The sequence below is a fragment of the Schistocerca piceifrons genome, chromosome 1, assembly GCF_021461385.2.
Source record: "Schistocerca piceifrons isolate TAMUIC-IGC-003096 chromosome 1, iqSchPice1.1, whole genome shotgun sequence".
Classification (NCBI taxonomy): Eukaryota; Metazoa; Arthropoda; class Insecta; order Orthoptera; family Acrididae; genus Schistocerca; species Schistocerca piceifrons.
The window spans coordinates 100606004-100629832 of record NC_060138.1 but is presented as its reverse complement, the minus strand read 5'-3'; positions in this window follow the sequence as shown (position 1 = coordinate 100629832).

The window sequence follows — 23829 nt, the reverse complement described above, 5'->3', positions numbered from 1 at the left end:
GGAACTATGAAAAAGTAAGCAAAATATACAAACTGAGTAGTCCATGTGCATGATAAGCAACATCAAGGGTAGTGCGAGCTAGGGAGCGCCGTGGTCTAGTGGTTAGCGTGAGCAGCTGCTGAATGAGAGGTCCTCGGTTCAAGTTTACCCTCGGATGAAAATTATTACTTTCTTTACTTTCGCAAAGTTATCTGTCCGTTCGTTCTTTGACATCTCTGTTCACTGTAATAAGTTTAGTGTCTCTGTTTTGCGACTGCACCGCAAAACCGTGCGATTAGTAGACGAAAGGATGTGCCTCTCCAATGGGAACCGAAAACATTTGATCGCAAGGTCATAGGTCAACCGATTCCTCCACAGGAAAACACATCTGATATATTCTATACGACACTGGCGACGGCATGTGCGTCATATGACAGGAATATGTTGTCGACTCACCTAACTTGTACACTTGGTGAATGGGTAAAAATATTCTTCTACCTTGCCCGATTTAGGTTTTCTTGTGGATGTGATAATCACTTCCAAAAAAGTGATGAAAACATAAGCGTTTGTCACATGATGAAAACATAAGCGTTTGTCACATAAACCGAAAATTAAAATGTTAATCTTTTCACCCGAGGGAAGGATTGAACCAAGGACCTCTCGTTCCGCAGCTGCTCACGCCAACCACCGGACCACGGCACCCACGAGCTTTCTATTTCCTTTTAGTTGCTTATTTTGCACATGGACTACTCAGTTTGTATATTTTGCTTATTTTTTCATAGTTCCGCACAACTTCTTCCTGTTTTCTCGATTGATCTGTGTTCAGTTTTTCAAGGCCTATCCACTGTGCCAGCTTATAACTAAATCTGAGGGGGGTGCGGTGGGGAGGTTCCCTTGTGAGCACCACTGTTTGTTATTTGTGATGGTCATTTTATTTGGTCGCAGGTACTGTTGCCAGGCCTTCAATCGCGTTTTAATATTGTCTGTTTTATGTTTAGTTAATGGCCATTAGCCGAACTACATAGCAACTTAAGATTAGGCATTCAGCCGTGTTTCTTTTAAAATTCTTGTTGCTCTGTATTTAGGCCTTCGGCCGCGTTTGTTTCAAAATATGTGGCTTTAATATGTAAATCCTTGTCTGTAAGGTTTCTCTTAAATTATCTTGAATTCTTGAAACGGCCTTCAGCCGTGTTCTGTAAATGTTTATCTCAAGGTTGTCTTTAATTATTCTTGAGTAATTGTTTGAGCCTTCAGCCGACAAGTTACTTCAAGTTTTCTTAAGATGTTTTTCTCTTGTACTATGTAAAAGCTTATCTTTAAAGCCTCTCTTTTATTATGTAAAGAAAATTTTTTTATTGGGCCTACAGCCGAAGAATTAACTTGAATTTTCCTTAATATGGCCTTTAGCTGGAGTTTGTAAATGCTTGGCTTATAAAGAATTCCTTAGCTGATCTAAAATATTATTTCGGCCTTTAGCCAAGAAGATATTGTAATTTTGCTTAAGTAAGGCCTTCAGCCGTTACTTTAAATCCTGGTGTTTTAAAAGTACACAGATACAAATGGCGGTAGTATCGCGTACACAAGCTATAAAAGGACATTGCGTTGGCGGAGCTGTCATTTGTGCTCAGGTGATTCATGTGAAAAGGTTTCGGACGTGATTGTGGCCGCACGGTGGGAATTAACAGGCTTTGAACGCGGTATGGTGGTTGGAGCTAGAGGCATGGGACATTCCATTTGGGAAATCGTAGGGGATTCAGGAGAAGTTACTTGGGCCCTCAGCCGTGAATTGATCTTTGTTATTTTAAAGAGAAAACTGTGCATTGGTTTGAGCAATAAAGTTGTGTGTGTTCTTGTATAACTAACGCTAATTGACCTCGGCCCCTTTGCACAGCCTGATCCACTGTGTCATGCGCTACCAGATTTCAATGTTCTTCAAACCAATAGCGAACAACTGTGGCCCAGTGACGTGTTTGTGAACGTGAAGTCCACGAATGGCTGGAAGTAGCCGAACTCGAAAGTTTCCAGTCAATGCTTTCTACAATTGGACCATAGGACCCAGTCCATTCCACGTAAACACAGCTCAGACCATTATAGAGCCACCTCCAGCTTGTACAGTTCTTTGTTAACAGCCTGGGGAAATGGCTTCGTGGGGTGTGCACTACACTCGAACGCTAGCATCAACTCTTACCAACTGAAATCGGGAACCATTTGGCCAGGCCACAGTTAATTCCACACGTCTATCGTCCAACTGATATGGTCACTTGGCTAGGAGAGGCGCTGCAGGCGATGCCGTGAAGTTAGCAAAGGCTCTCGCGTCGGTCTTCTGCTGCCATAGCCCGTTAACGCCAAAAAATTTCGTCGCACTGTCCTAACGGATACATTCGTCGTAGATTGCACATCGATTTCTGCGGTTATTTCAGGTGCTGTTCCTTGTCTGTTAGCACTGACAGCCCTATGCAAACGTCGCTGTCCTCGCTCGTTAAGTGAGGACCGTCGGCCACTGCGTTGTCCTTGGTGAGAGGTAATGTCTGAAATGTAGTATTCTCGGCACACTCTTGACACTATGGATCGCGGAATCCTGAATCCCCTACGATTTCCCAAAAGGAATGTCCCATGCCTCTAGCTCCAACCACCATACCGCGTTCAAAGCCTGTTAATTCCCACCGTGCGGCCACAATCACGTCCGAAACCTTTTCACGTGAATCACCTGAACACAAATGACAGCTCCGCCAACGCAATGTCCTTTTATAGCTTGTGCACGCGATACTACCGCCATTTGTATTTGTGTGCATCGCTATCCCATGATTTTTGTCGCCTCACTGGATATATCTCATGGTTATTTGCGTATATCAGCTAAATTATTACCCAAATAGTCGGTGATGTTTGTAACTGGCTTACTGTTGGTAGCTGCTCATTACAAACGGAGCATAACTTTACGACACGCAAGGTAATCGTCCACTGTTACATGTCGAAAACCACCATGAAATTTTTTGTTCAGGAAGAATACAACGAATGAAATGCACTTCAAAATTTTAGTTGCAACTATTTTTAAAAAAAAATTGTTGAAATTACTCGTTTTTATGCACGAAGAACTGCTTATGACAGCGGTTTGTACAGACCTTCCCGCCTATTGCAGGATCGGCTGTGGGGAGAGAGTATAGTGCCCCATACTGCTAATATCCGGACAGACACTGGCGAACCTAAACCATAAAAAAAAAATCCCCCATCAAATAATGTTTTGAATAAGAGGCAGTTTGTATCGAAATCTAAATTGTTACATATGTAATTCTTACAAAGGTGACTAGAATAGGAAAATAAATCAAGGCAGTGTTTGATCTTACATTACAGATGACTTCCGTCAATGGTGATTTGGCTTTATTGAAATGAAATTCTTCTTACACATACAACATTTTCCTTACACCAGACACACCTGACGAAAGAAAATGCTTTCAGGCGCGTCACAGTCATTACTAGTTATGTAGACCGAATTCCAGTGGAGTAGGAAACGGTCCTGGCCGTTGCTCTGATTATTATGTGCGTGCATCCTAAAATGTGCCGATGTAAAATGATAATTCGCAAATGACTAAAATTTAAGAATACTGTTCTCCTCATAGACCTCAAATGACATGGAGCTATTTGAAATTATATTGTCTGACAATTTCCATAAAAATAATATTCTTGTAGAAGTAATAAACAGCCAGTCAGTTGCAAACTGGAAAGTTTATTAAAACCCCTTTACTGTGGTTTTAACATTTATGAAAACATCTTCTTCATATGGAAATGTTGACAGTTGAGTTATATGTTTCAGCAGAGGTACATTAAAATATAGCCAACATGTAACCCGGTTGTCAACATTTTCTTCTAAAGAAGACGTTTTTAGAAACTGTTGTGGCATCAGACACCAAATGTGGTGTATTGACACCAAATGTAGTGGGTGGGTGCCAGGAGGTGCCGAATTAAAACTCAGCGAGAACTTTCCAAATGATTTATTTGTTTCCACTAAAGAGCTCCGTTTACCTTGGTCTGCGTCAAAGGCCCCGCAATGCTGAGGAAGCACCCCAGCGGCCTCTGCAACACAACGCCGTGTCCTGCGAGCCTTGTATGCCAGTGGAGTGCGGCGGCGTCGGGATGCCGCAGTTGACTTGGCAGTCTGGGTCCCTGCCGACTCAGCACTGCTTCGTGTGAGCCACGGGTGGCCAGCTGCGTTCTTCTCCTTGCTGTCGTGGCTGAGATTGTGGCAACAAATAACCCCCCACTATCCGGCATCCGTATCTGCGGCCCTCGCCTCGGGAAGTCTCCTGCATCTGTCGGGAACTGAGGAGTGGCTGCCCGCAGTAGCGAGCTGAGGAGTGGCCTGCTATGGCTGGCTGTGAAGGCCACATCAGCCTCAGAGGGTCGAACCAATGACCCACCGTGGACTGGGACGCTGTCGTCCCGTCTGTTGCTGCATGTAGCCAGTGGTGTGACACGCCTCGCCATCCAGGAGAGCTGCCATGCTTGAGTTAATCACGCTAGAAACGGCACGTAATTATACTCGGCTGTGCACCTCTATTTTTCCAAGCACACTGGTTCGCATCACGTATGCCTAACACATATGTTGCCCAGTGGCCCTCTTCTGCCTGTGACTTGCACCATGGAAACTGCTGTGTGCGCCCTCTGCGGCAGTTCTACACCCCTGTGGCCTCTATTTGCCTTCGCAACTGCTGGTATGCGTAAGTTACTGCAATCCGGCCCGTACCTGGCTATAACTCGTGCTCCGAATATTGCAAAAAACTTACTTTCCCTATCTTAAACGATGGTGCAGCTACAAAACGTTGAAACCATGGTAAAACAATTTTCAAAAACCTTCCATTTCGCTACTGAGTGGCTATTTATTATTTGTACAAGAAGACTGCATCCTACGGTTACTGCTCCAGCCATGGGAATGTTCAATTTCTTTAAAAGTACATTCCACAGTCGAAAAGCTTTTTTATCGAGAGTCACATTGTTTGTTCCTAATGGAATCTGAATTACGTCAACAGTCGTTTCGTCATCCTCCTGGTAGACAAAGGTATCGTTATGTGCAGGACAAAATCAGTATTTTAATTTCTGCAATTCATTACAAATCGTTTCCAATAAAATGTTAAAAATTATTGTCTCCTGTTATTCAGATTTTGATAGGTCGATTACAAGGTTTCTATCACTAAGCTGCCCTTTCTTTAATATTTGGTCGTAATATGGCTTGTGATCCTTGATGGCAGATATAAAGCTGTGGAAACATACTTCTCATTGTCATTATTTTATTTGAATGTGTCATAGAATTAATCGACTGCACAACACAGTGTGTCTTTTTCGTCTCAAAACGACGACATACGGCTTGCTCGCAGTTCTTTCAAGAATCTTGACTTACTGGCGTTAGACACAACAGATGTGATGGAAACAACAAGCTTCGACTCCATGTCAACGGCACCTCCTCTACTATTCTAACTGAAGGAAACTTCGTTATTTTGCGACTTCCTGTACTGTATGATTTGTTGAGTATGCTTAACTGCGATTCAGAGGGGCCAGTCTGGTAGATGTCCATAGGCAAGGGGGCATTGCTTCTCACGAGCAGCGCTACAGGATTCGTATCTGAAGAAAACTGCGCTGAAGATCTGTTGTTCACATTGATTATTCAAGTTTGGGTGTTTATGGTGTTTATTAATAGGGGCAACGAGACTTTGTGGCCATCTGTACAGTAAACCTTTCGGATAGTTTATCTTTCACAGTTAAGCGATTTTCATTTTGGCGCATATTTATTACTTCGTATATGTCTTTCTTCCATTTATACAGATCACGGTGAGATTTTACGAAGCAAAACTGGGTTTGCACGCTGTTCAACTACTTAACATAATTAATAGGCCTATTGACTTACTTTAATGTCCATTGTTAAAACTTACGCTACCGCAAAATGAGTAACAAATTTGAATGAACAGTAACTGCGTACAGTTGCTTCTGAGAAGCTATCAACGGAAACTGAAATTTGCATTAGAAATTACGATCGCGTCGAGTTGTGTTTCTCGTTTGCTGATGCGCCGTCAACCGAGGATATGCGCTTGCTGTGGTGCGCATGTGGAAGTTCCGGTAGGGGCGAGCAATTCTCCAGCCGCCTGTAGACCTACATAAAAAAGAGATACTTTCAGCGCGTCTTCGCAGATTTTGTCAAAGTCTTTCTTTCGGTGTATTCTTCATCTTTAAAATTTTCCAGGGCATGTTTCGACATGTCACATTGGACCAATATCTTGTCAGCGTACGACAAGGAATCGAAGATCATAAGGCCGTTACAGCATCGCTCAATACGTCTGTAAATTGGAATAAAAAAAAGGTAAGAAGACACTTTTGTTTATCAAGAGCAACGAGAGAAAGATTTTAGATTACCTGACAGTTTTAGATTACCTGAAGTTTCATCTCCAGCACCAACAGTGCTGAACATCAATGGACAAAGTTCAAGGTCATCCTACAGTACGCCGTAGACAGTCACGTGCCGAGCAAAACCTTGAGGAATGGCAAACTCCCACTGTGGTTCGACACGCGTGTTACAAAGGTGCTGCGAAGGTAAAAAGAGAGTATATTTAAACGAAGCCAAAACCCCACAGGAATGCAGAAACTGAACAAAATCGCACTTAGCATATGAAGGGCAATTTATAAACCGTTCAACGAATCGAAACTAAAATTCTATCTACAGATCATTGCATGTAGGCTTTCACGGCCGGCGTCTTTATCAGTAAACTCTTCCGAGCTAAGTTGCCGTGGTCGATCTGTAGAACTTCTTCTCCCTGACGTTTCGTTCTCAACTACGGAGAACATCTTCCGAGGTGAGTCGACGACTGGCTGCTAGGAGCTGGGGCCGCCGCTTATATAGAGATCGTAGGGGGCGCCACCACACGTCACGTGGCGTCGATGTGCAGCTATCTCTGGCTATCGTCTGTTCTCTCGATTGCAGGCAATCGATTGTCACGTGATTGATGCAACGTCGACCGCCATATCTTATCCAATTTTAATCCTTCTTCTTTACGATTAAAATTGTATTGATGTTTGTGGATTTCAATTGCCTCTCTATACATACGTGTATAATTGTGCGACGTCCTCGCTAGCACGCTTGTTTCACCAAATTTTATGTCGTGATCTCCATCCTTAAAAACATGTTCCGCTACTGCCGATTTGTCGATATGTCCCAAGCGACAGTTTTTTTTGTGCTCCGTCAACCGTGCATTGATGCTTCTTTTTGTAGTTCCTATGTAAACCCTGCCGCAACTACACGGAATTTTATATACCCCTGGGGTGGCTAGGGGGTGACGAGCATCTTTTGTTGATCTTAGGCATTCACTAATTTTCTTAGTAGGTCTAAAAATGGTCTCTACCTGAAACTTGGCTAGCACTTTTCCAATGCGATCCGTGATATTATGGATGAACGGAAGAAATACTTTTCCAGCTGATGGTTGTTGCTGTCTCCTATTTTTAGGCATTTTTCTATTTGGGTGAAGTGCTCGATTAATCTCGTTTTTCGTATAACCATTTTTCGCAAAGGCCATTCGTAAATGATTTAGTTCTTCTTGTAAGTAGCCTGGTTCACAAATATTATTGGCCCTATCCACTAGTGTTTTTATGACCCCCCTCTTTTGCCTAGGGTGGTGGTTTGAGTTCTTATGGAGGTAGCGATCAGTATGTGTACCTTTCCTGTAGACCTTATGCCCTAGGGTCCCATCCGCCCGTTTGATAACTGATACATCCAAGAAGTTAAGTTGTCCATTCTTCTCCTTCTCCATAGTAAATTTAATCTTTGGGTTGATGCTATTTAAGTGTACCAGAAAATCATTCAAGTCTTCTTCCTCATGATTCCATATTACAAAGGTATCATCCACATACCGATACCACTTCGAGGGGCTTTTTTTTGGCCGACTGCAATGCTTGATGTTCAAAATATTCCATGAATAAATTCACAATTGCGGGACTTAGGGGGCTTCCCATGGCTACCCCATCGATCTGTTCATAAAATTCACCATTGTACTGAAAATAGGTTGAGGATAGACAGTGTTGGAACAAGGCTACTATATCAGTAGGGAACATATTGGCTATATGGGACAGAGCTTCATCAACTGGAACCATCGTGAACAAAGACACTATATCAAAACTGACAAGTATGTCATTAGGACCGACAGTAATTTCCCTCAATTTCTCAATGAAGTGTAGAGAGTTATTAATATGACTCTCAGTTTTGCCTATGTGAGGTTGTAACAAAGAGGCAAGGTGTCTGGCTAGTTCTTGGGTAGGAGCTCCAATTGCGCTGACTATTGGTCTCAAAGGGACATCAGGTTTATGTATCTTTGGTAATCCATATAATCTCGGAGGATAAGCCTCCGTTTCACAAAGATACTTTTTAACTTCTGTAGGAATTGAAGACTGTTTTATCAGACGATTGGTGGCATTCAGCACATTCGTTGTGGGATCCTTTTTCAACTTCTTGTATGTGCTGGGTTCCAGGAGATCACTGATCTTCTTGTGATAATCCTCAGAATTCATTAAAACAGTAACATTTCCCTTGTCAGCGGCAAATATAATAACATTCTTGTCTGCATTGATCTCCCGCAATGCCTTCCTTTCCCCTTGAGACAGATTGCTGCTGGGTGGCTTACCTTTGCGTAATATCCTGGAGGTTTCCATTCTACGATCTCTATATAAGCGGCGGCCCCAGCTCCTAGCAGCCAGTCGTCGACTCACCTCGGAAGATGTTCTCCGTAGCTGAGAACGAAATCTATCTACAGAGTTGATAGAAAATTGTAAAAAGGTTTGATCGTATGTTAAATCAGTAAAAGGATCGAAGACATCTCTCTAGACAACCTATGACTACACCGACATTGGAATTGCGAATGGCACAGAACAAGCTGAAATACTAAACGTCTTTTCCAAAACCGTTTCAAAGAGGACCATCGCACTGTAGTCTCCCTTTTAAATCATCGCGCCAACAACAGAATGACTAATATCGTAAAAGTGAACAAGGGATAGAAAAGTAACAAAATCGATCAACAGGACGTGAAGAGATACCTGTTCGATTCTACACGGGGTATGCGAAAGAACTTGCTCCTCTTTTAGCAACGGTGTACTGTAGGGTTCTCGAGGCCGGAAGCGTTTTTAATGACTGGAAAAAAGCACACGTCATTCCCGTTTTCAAAAAGGAACGTCGACAGGACCTAAAAAACTACAGGCCTGTATCTCTGACGTCGGTCTGTTGTGGAAATTTGTAACATGTTTTATGCTCGGTAGTATGACATTTCTCGAGCCCGAAAATCTACCCTACAGGAATCAATATGGGTTCCGAAAACGACCATCGTGTGGAACCCACATCACTCTGTTCGTCCACGAGGCCCAAAACCAGCAGATAGAGGCGCCCAGTTTCACGCCATTTTCCTTGACTTACGGAAGGCATTCGATACAGTTCCGCACTGCCATCTAATCAGCAAGATACGAGCGTACGAAATATTAAACCAGCTGTATAACTGGACTGCAGAGTTTCTAGCAAACAGAACACGAAATGTCATTCACAACGGAGAGAAGTCTTCACGCGTAAAATTAACTTCGGAGGTTCCCCGTAGGAGTCTTATAGGACCATTACCTTTCACAATATATGCACCGACCAATCACGTTAAAGTGACCACCTGTAAAAAGCCTGAATAATCACATTTTGCATCGCGGACAGCTGCGAAAAGTGCAGGAAGAGAGCTAGTGTGGTTCTGGAAGGCACCAGTAGGGATGTGGAACCATGTTGGCTATAGCCCCGTGACCAACTGGGCTGGGTCCTCGGTTGCGGACCCATGCTGCCAACATCCTGATCATAGTGGTCGCACAAATTCTATGTTAGGTTTAAATCTGGGGTGTTGGGTGTGCAGGAAAGCACAATAAATTCATTGTGGTGCTTTTCGAACCACGCACATACACTGTGAGCTGTGTGAGATGTTGCATTGTCCTGCTGGTAGATGCCATTGTGCAGAAGGAAAAGAAAACTGCATGAAGTCACCAGTGACAGATGCATACTTGTGTTACTACACTGTGCCTTCCATAATGACGAGATCACCCGGGGAATGCCACGAAAAGATACCCCAGACCAGACGCTCCATCTTGATTGCTGGGCATTTCCTTCCAGGCGGTTCAAGTGGTTCAAATGGCTCTAAGCAGTATGGGACTTAACATCTGAGGTCATCAGTCCCCTAGACTTAAACCCAACTAAGGACATCACACACATCCATGCCCGAGGCAGGATTCGAACCTGCGACCGTTGTAGCAGCGCGGTTCTGGATTGAAGCCGGCCCTTCCAGACGTTTCACGCCTGACACACCAACGGCCATCTGTCCGATGGAGCATAACACGTCATTCGCCTGAAAGGGCCACCTGTTGCCATTCAGCGGACGTCCAGTGACGGTGCTGCCATGCAAATTCCAGCCTTCTTCGCCGATGGACAGCAGTCGGCAATGGCGATCGAACCAGGTGCCTGTTGCGGAGGTCCATACGCAGCAATGTTCACTGAACGGTCATTGAAATACGCGGTTGGAAGTACGTTGGTTCGACTGGGCGGTCAGTTGCTCAACAGTTGCACGTTTATTTACCCGTATACGTCTCCACAGCTGTCATTCACTCCTGCCTTGTATGGCCTGTGGGTGCACCACAGTTGTCTTGGCGCCGGCTGTGTATAGCGCCATTGTGCCGTGCACAGTATACTTTAACTACTGCGGCGTGCGAACGGCTTACCAACTTAGCTGTTCCGAAAACTGTTTCATCCTTCACCCGAAAGCCAATGACCATATCCTATATATGCCCTTCTGAGCATATAACAACTTCCACATAAACTTCGTGTTCAACATTCTCACTTCCTGCTTCTTTGACTGACATGATTAGCGAAGGCATCAAGAAGCTGTAAGAGAGAACTTCCTGGAAGATTAAAAAGTGACTGAAACTCGAACCCGGAACCTTGCCTTTCGTTGGCAGCGCTCTTACCTGGAGAGCTACCAAGACATACCATGACACACCCTCACTGCTGTACTTCAGCTCCCTTTCAAATAGAGTTCTTCGTAGCTTCTGTTCCAGATACGGTTCAAAAAGACGTCTGCCGGCGGAGGTAAAGTTGTGATGGCATGTCATGAATTGCGACTAGATAATTCAGTAGCTAAGAGCACTGTTCCAGGGTTCGAATACCGATCTGGTATACGATTTTAATTTGCCAGCAAGTTTAAAAATAGCACACACACTCTTCTGCAGAATAGAAGATCATTCTCGACTGTAAAATAGTCCTCCAAAGATGCGAATGCATTGTCAAGTTGAACACTACCTATCGGCTTGCACGTGTCAAGAATCAACCCCATTGATATACACCGCAGAAAAAAGAAAAGTGGTACACCCTTTTGGAGGTTCCCATTTCATTCAAGATTTCTTATTACAACAGTGCGTATGGTGAACATGAAATGATTACATTTTCAGAGTCGTGGCACAAGCTGTTCTGAGGTACCAAGCATCGACCCATGCTGGCACTCCCATATTAGTGCATGTGTAGCCTCTATGGTCGGCAGTGGCTGCACTGACTCTGACATCCAGTCGATCGCACAGATGGCGAACACTGTCCTCGGATACCTTATGCCACACATGCTTTGTGTGTTGACATAGTGCTATAGGAGTTGTTGGTTGACAATCACACGAGTCACTCCTCGCCTGATAACTTCCCACATGTGCTCGGTTGGAGACAATGCTGGCTAGCATACTGGTGAAACTTTCCCGTCTCCTCTATATCTCTTTTGTTATGCAACCTTCCCTTCTACAATAACCTATGAAACCTTCCCTTAGGATTTCTATCTGTTGCTTAATAATAACAAATGAAATCTTTCCTTTGAAATTAATTCTCTTTCTCAATAATAATAAGAGCAATCTTTGCATACAAACTTAAATGCTGCTTATTAAAAGTGATTTGCTGATTATTTCGACGAAACATAGAATGTGTCGTCGTCGTAGCCCTCAGTCGTTATCTCCAATAAGCCAAAACTGTTCCTTACCTTTTTTACTGTTACTGGATCGCCATCTGACTGCTACATCGAACTGCGACATAAATATACTTATTCTGTTTTACTATACTCTATTAGCTGCTGGTGGGCTTTCATAATAAGTGGCTGTACTTATTAGCAAAGCTGACGTTATTCTTTAACAGCAAAGCTGACGTTATTATTTAATTAATTTGACTAAAGTTACGTAATTCATGGTTAAACTTTTTCTTGACAACAATAAAATTTTACAAAGTTTTACGTTGATGGTTTTTGGGATGGATTATAATCAGTAATCCAATATTGTTGGCAGAAAATTAATTATATTCTGAAAACGATTCTTCAAATATTTACTGTTGGTAATGAAATGATTTTACAAACGCTCAAATGGGACTTACTTTTTACAATAATCTTACAACTTCCTTCAGTAGTCTTGAGTTTTTCAAAAAAATTATTCAATAATATTAGTTCCTCTTATGATAATAGTTAGCTGATGTCTCTGTACATCCGTTTATAATCTCTTGTAAATCATAGCTGGTGGCTGGCAGACACACCGCTCCTCTCAACCTGTCGCTTCAGACCTGCTACCGACTCGCTTCACATCTCGCTTACTACTGACTTCGTACGAACGCTAAAGTGCGGTCTCTCCTGCCAACAATGCTTTCTGGTGCAGACAATCCCTGCTACCATTACAAAATGTATCAATGCGCGGTCTTTCCTGCTCCTTTCTTAAAATGTATCCATACGCGGTCCCTCCCGCCCTTTTTAAAATTATATCAATGTGTGGTGTCTCTTGCCAACAATACTTCGGTGCAGACATTCCCTGATACCACAATTATTTCCAAAATGACAAATATTAATTATTCCTACTTAATCCTATTAATAAAATATAAACATCTTTCATAAATTTTGGTTTGTCAATAGACAATAGAAATACACACGTCTTACACTGGCAAGAGAAGTTGTTGCGCATCTTGCAGTGCACGCTGAGTTTCACGGGCAGTCAGTAGGGGAGCATTATCCTGTTGCATCAACACATCACCTTCCTGCTGCAAGAACGGCAAAAGAACAGGTCTAATATGATTCTGCAAGTACCGAGTGCTGGTTAGTGTCCTCTCCAGGAGCGGCACGGGTGAACGAGAGTTTTAGCTACTCGCACCCCAGACTGTAAGACCTGGGATGGGCCAGTAGTGATAGACGAATGCACTCAATGAGATAGCGCCCACCAGGTCTACGTTGTACGCCCACACAGCCATGACGGGCGTGCAGGCAGAATCTGGTTTCATTGCTGAAGACCACATCGCGCCACTCTTATATTCCAAGTGATCCCCCAACGACCCCAGTCGAGCACGCGTGAGCGTAAGACGTGATAGATATGTATGTAGCCGTAGTCCCACTGCTAATAGCTGGTTCGCAACAGTTCGTGATAACATATCTGGGCCCACAAGTTCTCCTACGTGTGCTGCGGTAGATGTACGATCCGTCGCCGTTGCCCTAACAATACGACGGTCCTGGCGGGAGTCTGTGCTGCGTAGACGTCCAAAATCTCGTCTACAGGTGTGACAACGTTCACCTGACCACTGATAACAGAATCGTTGCGCGGCTTACACAGCTCGTCCAACTCGTGTGGCAATTCTCCGAAGGCCGGCCGGAGTGGCCGTGCGGTTCTAGGCGCTGCAGTCTGGAGCCGAGCGACCGCTACGGTCGCAGGTTCGAATCCTGCCTCGGGCATAGATGTGTGTGATGTCCTTAGGTTAGTTAGGTTTAAGTAGTTCTAAGTTCTAGGCGACTGATGACCTCAGAAGTTAAGTCGCATAGTGCTCAGAGCCATTTGAACCATTTGAACCAATTCTCCGAAAGGACCATCCTGCCGCTCGGAAGGCCACAAATCTGACCGCTTTCCAGCTCGCTCATTTTGCTGTAGAAAGGACAGATGCGTCTCCATAGCGCGGTTGTCTGCTTGCTGTACACTAAGCACCACACGGAGCCCTCTGGCTGTGAGCATTCCCTGTTAAATGGTAGAAGCCGCGCGGGATTATCCGAGCGGTCTGGGGCGCTGCAGTCGTGGACTGTGCGGCTGGTCCCGGTGGAGGTTCGAGTCCTCCCTCGGGCATGAGTGTGTGTGTTTGTCCTTGGGATAATTTAGGTTAAGTAGTGTGTAAGCTTAGGGACTGATGACCTTAGCAGTTAAGTCCCATAAGATTTCACACACATTTGAACATTTTAAAAGGGTTGACACTCTGGCAGCTGTGCCGCTACATTATCTGTTGGCAGACGACGTTGAAACCATTATCATTACATCTACTATCCCCAAGGTAGCATATGCCTTGATATGATCAAAGTCGACGTCGTCTTTCCAAGATTACTACCTTTTCTCCGGCAGTGTATGATGTAGCCTTCAGGCGCTGTGACAAATGTGATGGTAATTTATAAGAGCCGGCAGCCGGGACCGCGTTGTCGCCTACTTAGCGGCTATCGCCGGAGAGCCGCGACAGGAGCGCCCTAACGAGACGGCGCCTCTTTAACGGCTGGCTGCAGCGCCCGCCACGCCCTGATTACAACCGCTGCCACTGCCGCCGCTCCTGCTGCACGGCGCCTCATTACGGTAAACGGCGCCTGTAGCCAGGAGACGCCGCGTAATTGTCGTCGCTCACACGAGCCGTTGCTGCTCGCCTACGGGGCAAGCCTAGCTGCCTTCCGCGGTGGCCAGCTAGCGCTAGGCTACTACAACACATTCATCATCCACTCCGCCGTCTGGCTGGATAGCTCGCACTGATTCACGGCCACACATCCGAGTTATTCTCGCAGCTCCGGAATCCGATAATTTTTCACTTACGACGTGTGCTTTTTAGATTCCGAATATGTCGATCGAAGCTTGGTTGGCACAGCTCCATCGATAGATGAACCTAAGCATGAGCGATGCGGTATACTCACTCTTGGCTGTCTACGCTACCTTTTTGTACAGTGCGAGATTTCACACTTGCGAATTCCCGTGAATAATGAGACCACATCAGAGGGCAACATACTATCGTATTTTCCGCGACACGGACGCTTTATTCGAATTACGCAGTCGTTCGCATAATTTACACAAGTCTCTGGTAATCCATCGACGACATTGGGATTTTTTTTTCTTCATTGTGATTTTATTCCCCTGCCCCGTATGGGCAGGGGAGGGCTGTCAGCGGCACAATTCGCTGCTCTTCAGCCGAGTGGCATGACAGCTAATACAAGAACAAAATTTTACATATAAGGCGATAAAAAAGGGGGACATAAAACAGAGTAAGGGGAGATAACGGAGGTAAAAATACACTGACATGGAGACGTTCATGGGGGAGGAGGGGCGTATAAAAAGTCATCATAAAGTTAAAAAAACACAACTGGAGATTTGTAGAACACAAAAAAGACACTCAAACCACACACACAGGTTAAAAGTTGGCCACAGTATTAGAAACATTCCAGAACAACACACTTTAAACCCACTTGGAGCACACACGATGATGAATAGAACTTCCAGCTGGGACCCGCCGAGGGAGAGGCCTGAGAGGATGGAAAAGGAGGGGAGAGCAAGGTACAGCATGGGAGGGGGCGGGATAAAAAGAGTAGGGGCGTCAGCAGTCGTTCGCATAATTTACACAAGTCTCTGGTAATCCATCGACGACATTGGGATTTTTTTTTTCTTCATTGTGATTTTATTCCCCTGCCCCGTATGGGCAGGGGAGGGCTGTCAGCGGCACAATTCGCTGCTCTTCAGCCGAGTGGCATGACAGCTAATACAAGAACAAAATTTTACATATAAGGCGATAAAAAAGGGGGACATAAAACAGAGTAAGGGGAGATAACGGAGGTAAAAATACACTGACATGGAGACGTTCATGGGGGAGGAGGGGCGTATAAAAAGTCATCATAAAGTTAAAAAAACACAACTGGAGATTTGTAGAACACAAAAAAGACACTCAAACCACACACACAGGTTAAAAGTTGGCCACAGTATTAGAAACATTCCAGAACAACACACTTTAAACCCACTTGGAGCACACACGATGATGAATAGAACTTCCAGCTGGGACCCGCCGAGGGAGAGGCCTGAGAGGATGGAAAAGGAGGGGAGAGCAAGGTACAGCATGGGAGGGGGCGGGATAAAAAGAGTAGGGGCGTCAGCAGTCGTTCGCATAATTTACACAAGTCTCTGGTAATCCATCGACGACATTGGGATTTTTTTTTTCTTCATTGTGATTTTATTCCCCTGCCCCGTATGGGCAGGGGAGGGCTGTCAGCGGCACAATTCGCTGCTCTTCAGCCGAGTGGCATGACAGCTAATACAAGAACAAAATTTTACATATAAGGCGATAAAAAAGGGGGACATAAAACAGAGTAAGGGGAGATAACGGAGGTAAAAATACACTGACATGGAGACGTTCATGGGGGAGGAGGGGCGTATAAAAAGTCATCATAAAGTTAAAAAAACACAACTGGAGATTTGTAGAACACAAAAAAGACACTCAAACCACACACACAGGTTAAAAGTTGGCCACAGTATTAGAAACATTCCAGAACAACACACTTTAAACCCACTTGGAGCACACACGATGATGAATAGAACTTCCAGCTGGGACCCGCCGAGGGAGAGGCCTGAGAGGATGGAAAAGGAGGGGAGAGCAAGGTACAGCATGGGAGGGGGCGGGATAAAAAGAGTAGGGGCGTCAGCGGGTGCACCAAGAGACAGGAGACGGGGGGGGGGGGGGGGGGTCAGGAAATGAAAAGAGAAGACATGGCAGGAGGGAGTGCAGAGACACTGAAGGGGAGCATAGGAGAGGGAGGGGGAGGGGAATGCCACTCAGGAGAAGGGCGGTGGAGGAGTGGGAGCCCTCAGGAGGAGGCAAGAGGAAGGTAGGGTTAGAGTTGGTGGGAAGGGTAGATGTCAGTGCGAAGCTCATTATCTAAGAGGGGTAGGTGCTGGAAGTTGCATTGGGGAGGGAGGTGGAAGGTGCACAGATGGAGAGACGGTGGGACACAACAGTAAAGGCCCAGCAATGGGCTGGGAGTGGAGGCGGAGGGAGACACCAGAGGGTGAGGGGGAACGAGGCAGCGGACAGTATACAGGGTGCGGATGTGTTCAAGGAAAAGGAGAAGGTGGGGGAAGGGGACGAGGTAGCAGAGAATGCGCATGGGGGACAGAAGGTGGATGCAGAAGGTAAGGCAGAGTGCATGGTGTTCGAGGATTTGGAGGGCTTTATAGAATCTGGGAGGGGCGGAAATCCAAGCAATGCTGAGATAACAAGGGATGGGGCGGATCAAGGATTTTTAAGTGTGAAGGATCTAACATTCTGCATGGTGTCTGTTTGTTCTATATCGTGTCTCCCTACCACTTTCGCGCAACGACTCTCTGAGCGTGTTTTTTAGGAAATTGGCTAGTTTGAACCTGGGACCTGTTGCTGGTAAGGAGACGCCAGACCACACATGACATGTAAAGTTCAGAAGAGTTCAGTGAGACTAGCGATGATGTAACCAAATACTTAATGATTTCAGCGTCAGCTCCACTGCACTCCCTGTAAAAGAATCTTAATACTAACTAAATTTAGTGGAAGGGGTTCAAGGCTTTCCTATTTTTAGTTAGCTGGTAAAATAACGTCGAAAAAGCAGTTAAGTTTACCATTGGAAATTTTATTCTACTCACAAAACATTGTTTATAAATTGCACTATACAGGATGGTAAAAACCAACTGCATTCAACAAAAATGTGAACGAATATTCCCTGAATGGGTTTACAAGTTCTACAATGGATCGAAGGATGACCTATGCCATATCACATCTATAATCTAGGTTTAAATTAAGTTTCACAAAAGAGAAAACTTTCAAAATGGTCTACAGTGACCCTCAATTATCTTTAATTACTTATCTAACTTGTCGTAAATTACAGTGGCTGATGTGGCTTCTCAATAACTATATAACAGAAAAATCATCGTGTTTCAGACTTTTACTTCAAGTGGCAAATGTGAACACCATGAGCTTTAATTGACGATCGACACTAGTATTACACAAAAAGGGAGTGTAACAGATGAGACTTCTGCAGTTCTGAGTGAAGCTTTATGCGCTGTTATGCGGCATCGCGTGCGTTCATTACCTTGTCGGTGTTGGTCAGGGGGCGGCGGACAGCACAGCTCTGCTCACCTCGTCGTCTCGGAAGCAACTCTCTCCTAACTTCTCCTTACTACAATTTACCAAAGTTGGTTTAAAAAAACTATCTGGCTGTGTTTTCATCTGACCAATCAGGGTCTCAATGTTAACCTTAAGCTCCGCCTACAAAAATTCTGTCTGTCCAATGAGAAACGTTATACTTTTCATCCTGGGGCAATGTTTTTAAAGTTTGCAACGTAACAGAGACGCGAAAAAGTCTCACGCTAAAACTTGCGGCTGGGGTGTGGCCCTTTTTGTGTTATCGTAAGATCTATACTGTTCTTCTGGAGGGCTCTAGCTTTTAACATGGGCTGGGGGGTGGTCCTAGCGGTTAGCTGGAGACGTGAGTGTCCGTCCCTTATCGTAGGGCCTTCCAGCTTAACACGGTTCTGCTCTCGGCTTCTGTTCTCGTTTCTCCCCTCGGAACTGCGTCTGTCTCACGGTGGGAAGGTATGACATGCATTTAGGCATTCTTGTGTGTCTGTGGTATTCCATTTGCTCACTCGTTACTCGTATTACTTTGGTTAATTTAATGTCACGATTTATTCGGAGCAATGTGACGTACTATGGGATTTGCTTATCATGTCAGGGTTTTCATGGAAGGTGTTGGATTTGCCTGACACCTTACAAGGATGGCGGAAGGATGCAGACTCCATGTCTGGCCGGACAGGAGTTTCAGGAGCCGCAGTCGGCTGTGAGCTTTGTGTTGGATGGTAACTAGATGGGGAGTCTAGGTGAGGTGGCGGTCAAGGGTGAGACACTGGGACAGCAACCAAAGTACTTAAACAACGAAAACTGATACCAACAAGTTTCTAATTACATGAATGCCTGGTGTCTGTTCCTTTGGGCATGCTCGAAAGAACAGACACCACACATTCATATAACTGATTGGTCTCGATGGGCAATTCATCCATCACCTTCAGTGCGGATGCACAAGTATGTTAGACCTCCTCTGTGGGAAACTGAAAGCAGCGAACCTGAAAGCAGCGAGCGTGGGCGGTACGGACAGGGACCTGCGGATAGGAGGCGCCGGGTAGGAATGTGGGTCGGCCGAGAGGCGTGCAGAGACAATCCGCGCAATTGCGATAAATACTGTGCCACGGGCGTTGCAGTGGTTAACGCAACTGACCAGTGAGTAGTAAATCCCACATTTGAATCCTGGTCCGGCACTCATTTTCACTCATTGCCGCTGATTCCGCGTAAAGTCCCGATGCAGCTGTCATCAACAGTTCCTTCACTTTACTTTCCTTGTTTCCCCCTAGACCTTCAATTTACATGAAGCTGTATTGTCATTCAAACGTCGTTTATTCAAAAGATGCTACCCGTTTCGACGCCACGCGTCATCTTCAGGCCGTTGTATGTGGAAACATATATACCACGATAGTAAAGTGTAATGATAGTACTTACAACAAAAATCACAGTTTGCGGCTAAAATGAAGATAATCACATCAACATTGACAGTGGTTTGACAGTTGCGCAGTTCCGTAAGAATGGAACTGTCAAACTATTGTCATACCGTAATTAACATTTTATTTTCAATGTATTTACATCTCTTACCATCTTATTACAACAGTGACAATCATAAGAGACTTCGCTAACGACCAGTCTAGACGTGAGTACAGTATACTCACTTTAATATGAATGAAATTCACATTTATACACGGTCATATCAAAATTGTTTTGGCTGGTACTTGACAATGGCGGTAAATGCCGAAACAGTCTGTCGTGAGTAAATATTAGCTATTATAAGCAGCTAGTTTTGTACAGCTGTTCTAATAATCATGTTATCAGACTTACATTGCTTAATATTTTACATTAATCACGTACTACAACGACGTAATGTACGCGAGGGGAGCTCAAGTGCACAATGGATTACACCAGCAAAGCAACCGAAGTAATGTATACCCCTAACTGGAACACATACGAATTCGGGATATGCCCATAATAAAACGAAACAACCTATAACCAAATGGCCGGAGTGAACAAATGCAATAAAAATCTAATGAATAAACGTTCATTGGAAAAGGCAAACTCACTGAAATAAAATCATATATTCTCTAATGATCTACAACACATATATAATGTGAATCATGGTCTAAAATGTAGTATACAAATGGCGATGAAGTCTCAAAAAACTATAAATATATGCTCCATAGAAATTACTATACAGCAGTCATTTCGCCAAGGTCCATGAACATACTATCGAAGCAAATGTGCAACATGTGTACGTAAAAGGCCATAAATATGCAATATCTCCGAAGTAACATGGAAACAAGTCATTGATGTTTCTAATAATTCCAGGAAATGTAATGGACATAAAACAATGTTGCCAACATTAGTAACACCCAGAGTCACAGGGTTAAAAGTAACGTACATGATACACATCGACGAACAATTACCGAAGAACATCTCATGCGGTAAATCATCTATTTACATGTTACAACAGCCTCCAAAGTAACCTAGAAGAAGTCAGTCAGTTAAACCAGCAGCCACATATGTATAAATATACGCATACAGGACCACGAACTTAGAAACATACATTTGGAAATCCACCGGATTGAAACGAAGAGATACATACGTATTAACATACAAGAGCAAGACGGTGAACTCCGAAGGGGAACCCAGACAATAACATACACAAACGTGACAAAGGGCGAGTACATCCTTTCATGTCCTCGCTAATGCAGAAAAGGTGGTGCCGTCCATCCCACGTCCATTCGCAATCTATGAAATACGCAATTCCTTTTTTTAAGTCTCAAAGTGTGATTTTCGCTGTCAGAACTCACATTGTACTGTACTATCGTGCTATGTATGCTTCCATATACAGGGTCCTAAAGATGACGCTTTGTTGCATCGAAACTGTTTGTTTTGTTTTAGGGCGCAAAAAACAACTGAGGTCATACGCGCAGCGTCGAAATTGGTAGCATGTTTTCAATAAACGACGTTTGAATTATAGCACAGCTGTTGGTTTCAATTTTCATTATTCAAGTAATTTACGTGATGTGCGCAGTAGTCTCAAATGCTGAGATGTTTTATTAGTGTGTAGGTCGGCTATCCAGTGGCTCAGGCCATGAAGCGTTTGTGGGTAAATGCATAAGGCAACAGATTTTTGATGATATTCTCTTGCAGCGACGACCACCTTATTACCTCCGACGTCTTCTTCATTAGTCTTGAGGTTGGGTCGGGCGGCAATTTTCAGTTACACCTACGGACCGTTGGAGTGGGGGCCTTGTATGCTAAAAGACGCGACGCAACATGTAGTGACAGCTGTTGGCCTAGCATTAATAATTTTTGTGATTAAGCTGATAATACTGTACGAATGCATGTTCTCTCCGAGATATGACTGAATAAAAACTTCTCAGGCTTTCACCTACATGAAATGTCATACATCCGCGAGCTTTCAGCTGAGTGCCCATATCTTCGTCTTCTTCCTGAAACTTTTCTAGTTATGCAGGTCATTTACAGAACCTCTTCCAAGCTTCGCTTTTCTCGAACCGTCTATCATTTACCATCTCCTCCCTCACAGTCCTCTTCGGTTCACATCACCCTGCACTTGGGTCTTCATCTTGTTCATGGACTTCCGATTGGTCATCGCCCATATTCTGCCCATTTTAGGGCCATTCTCGGATGTTTTTCTGGTTCCATTCTTTTAATGTGGCCAAACCATTTAAGCCTATTACTCTTTATAGCTTCTTTTAGAGGCTTGATCTGCAGGGTTTTTCGTTTAATTTCGTTCCTTATCCTGCCCCTTTTCGATTTACAGAGGAATCTTGTAGATAGCTCATCTGTATTGATTGTATTCCGCTCAGATATTTCTTTGTCCAAGTCCAACATGTTGATCCATAGGTCACAATTAGCAGATAATACGACTTGTACGTCATGATCTTTGCTTTGGCAGATATTTTCCAATTCCTAATTTGTCCGATATACAATCATCAAATTTGGAATAGTTTTCTAACCACTCCGAGATTTCATTCTTGATGTCTCCTTCCTTGGTTAATTTACTTCCAGATACTTGAAAGCAACTACCTCTTTAATAAATTTTCCATTGCAAATAGCATCCTTCATTTTTTCATTTTTCTACTGATTTTCATTACTTCACTTTTTAAGCTTATTTCCATGCCAACTTCTTCAGATATTCTCTGCCAGGATTTTAGTTGTTTTTCCGATTTCTGCTTGTTTTATTCCCAGATCATAACATCTTCTGCATATGCTATGACTTTCATATCGTCTGCTGTTGATCCTTGATGAACGTTCCTTATGATGTTGTCCATGACTATATTAAAAAGCATTGGTGAGACTACACTCTCTTGCCGAAGCTCTCTGTCCATTATAAACCATTCCAACTTTTTTGCCTTCTATTACAAGACAGTTCAGGTATATTTGTACACCATTTTGATTCTCAGTTGAATTACTTTTGACAGGTCCAGTCCATTCAAACCTTGGTATATATCTTCTTTCTAGCAGTGTCGTAAGCCTTTTTTATATCTATGAATGCAACGAAGGTGTTTTTTCAAATTCCTACTTCTTTTCTACAAACCGTCTGGCTGTAAGTAAGGGCCGGCCGCAGTGGCCGAGCAGTTCTAGGCGCTTCAGTCCGGAACCGCGCCACTGCTACAGTCGCAAGCTCGAATCCTGCCTCGGGCACGGATGTGTGTGATGTCCTTAAGTTAGTTAGGTTTAATTAGTTCTAAGTCTAGGGGACTGATGACCTCAGATATTAAGTCCCATAGTGCTCAGAGCCATTTGAATTTGTAAATAATGCGTCTGTAGTCGATCCTGATTTTCTGTAAAATTACCTCTTCATAAATGCAGTGACACAGTAGTGCTATTCGTCTGTAATTCTCACTGATCGTCTTGTTACCCTCCTTAAAGATATGTACAATAATTGCCTTTGTTCCGTCATCAATAATCCTTTCACATGTCTCTAGTATCCTCATTATTATATACAGCCACTGAATTCCGATGAATCCTGTGGCTTTAATCATTGACCCTGTGATGTCATCTCCTCCAGGAGCTTTGCCAGTTTTCACTTCTAATACATCTTTCTTTACAGTCAACGTCTGCAGATCTTCTGTTGCTATTTCCTCTGTGATGGTGATATTTCTTCCGTCTCCCTCAATATCATCAGACGTATTTCTTTCATACTGTCATTTATATAGCTTTAGGAAGTACTGTTTCCGTACTTTCAAATCTTCTTCTTTCTCCCCCAAGGGCTTTCCTTTTCTGTTGATAATTTTTGAATTATTCTCTTTTTGTTTCCTACCGTTACCTAATACGCGGTACAGTATCTTCTTGTCATCCTTAAAATTTTCTTTTATTTCTTTTGTGAATTTTCCCCAAAACATCCTCTTAGCCAATGCTTACTTTTTCTTTGCTGTTCTTCTTAGTCGTTTCCATCATGTTCCATCATGTTCCGTTCTGTTTTTGAACCATTCTCTCCGTGCGTTATTCTTCTTCTTGACAGATTCTGCAATTCTCTCATATATGGAATGTCGTTTTGTTATAAACCTGTCATTCTCTAAGCGGAGCGAGCTGTTAGATTAATGATCCGCTGCAGAGTCAGAGACCACCAGACAATTACCTGGGGAGCTGGTAGCGGGACGGAGCGCTTCCCAAATGGAAATAAATGGGAGGCGATT